Raw genomic sequence first — 1,986 nt, 5'->3', positions numbered from 1 at the left:
TAGAACTGAACATAAGCTTTGCACACCAAGTTCACGATCTTAGTGGGAAGGGCAGGTAGAGTCATAATTTGGTGTTTATAGAAAAAAAAAGTTATAATTTAACGAAATTAGCCTATGTAGTCCTTTAAAACAAAATTAAATCTAGGGTTCCTGGAGAAACAAATATTCAGGACTGCACAGCTAGAAATTTTATAGATTTGATTAAAAATTAACCTTGTCAGCCTATTTTATACTTGAGCCTAGGTGAAATCAAGCAAAAGGTCTGAAGGAACTTGACCAAAACTAACGTGCTGGAGGTTTTTCAATCATTTTTATTAGATTTTCAGGGAATTGTTGTTAGTGAGGAGAGTGAGACGGGACATCGGTTGCAGGTGAGATATTAGCTTAGTAACCCAAGCAGATGCTGACAGCTGTGCATGGTGGTCTAAGAACAGAAGAGGTTAGAAAATGAGAACGTAGTCTCTGGAGAAAATTACTATGGCTCTGACATTTTCAATGGATAAATGCCTAGGGAGGAAGGGTTAAAAAAAATGAAATCCTGTTTTCCCTGTTCTGGGAAAACAGGATCCTAACAATGGAGCTTATTAAAAGTTATTTTTTTAACTGATGACTGTTCCATTCTGTGCTAGAAAATTGGGTGAGGCTATTTCTGATTTAATAAGATGGATGGATATCCTTGCCCTCAAAAATCTGGCATTAAGAAGATAATATTCTGAGAAGTAGTGGTGCTTCTGGGGATAGAAAATAGAGTCCTTCAAAAGCAGCCAGATGACACAGTCCCTCTCTCAAAAGAATGACTTGGAGTTTTCATGCATGTCTGTGCCCGGGGTAATGAGTACCAGGGACTTACCAGTGGAATTCTTAGCTGGCACACATCAGTGTTCTGTCTCTCTGTTGGAGAAAGACTGAGACTATGAGGGAAAGAAAAAATCAGGAGACATAGTATTAGTCTGTGCCCCATTTGATTGTGGGCTCGTTATTCTGATTCCTCATCTGAAAATGTCCTCCTTAGGCTCAAAGACCTTTCCAATAAAACCCGGTTCTGGGACAACCGCTCTCATGACCTGCCTTCAAGACGCCTTTCCTTATTCTTTTAGCATTAAGTTTTCTTAAATGTACAATTAGATTAGCAGCACTTGGATCTCTAAAAGGAAAATCCCTTATAAAAGTAAATGGAGTACCTGGTAGCTGCATTCTTTGGAGAACACACAGGATATGCAGGCACTGGATACCCCGTGCCCGTGAAGGATACCATGGCCTCGGGCAGGTGGGTTGCCTCTGTGTGCAGTGTGGTCTACCCACAGCACAGCTACCCTGGTCCTCACCCCACGGCAGGCCATGCAGGACAGCAGCCAGCTGAAGGTCTTCCTCAGGGTCAAGGCTCCCTAGGAGACTAGAGAGTTCATTCACTCCTGAAGAGGTGACTCTTCCCAACATGAAACCACACGCAATTCCTTGGAGTTCCCAGCACAACACTGAGCCCCCGGTCAGAGAAGGAAGGGTGGTGGAAAGCTCAAGGGGGTTAGTTTGTATTATTGTGATCGCTTTCATTCACATCCAATAATAAAATAAGAGGATAACCAAGAATGGAGCCAAACATACATCTCTGCACACTGAACTGAGCTCCTGATCTTCTGTTCAGTGAGAACAGAAACATGGTGATGATGGTGTTTTCTAAGGGATGCACAGGAGACCTGAGTGTAGTGCAGAATGGGGTGGAAAGGAGGCAGGTGGAAAGAAAATGCATGATAGAGGGGCAGAAAATCAGGAGAGTAAAGAAGTGACACAACTCAGGGAATGAACCTAAAATATTAGAATGAGGAGAGGGAGAGGGAGACCGAAGGGGAAGTCCCAGGAGGGGCAGAGGGGAAGAACATGATGAGGACAGAGTCAGAGAGGGTGAGAGTTCTCTGGGGTCTGCTCTGTGTAAGTCACCGTCATTTTATGTGTCAGTCTGGCTAGGCTACAGTACCCAGCCTAGCTGTT

Source organism: Macaca thibetana, chromosome 9 (genome assembly GCF_024542745.1).
Source record: "Macaca thibetana thibetana isolate TM-01 chromosome 9, ASM2454274v1, whole genome shotgun sequence".
Lineage (NCBI taxonomy): Eukaryota > Metazoa > Chordata > Mammalia > Primates > Cercopithecidae > Macaca > Macaca thibetana.
Note: the sequence above shows the minus strand (reverse complement) of the source record.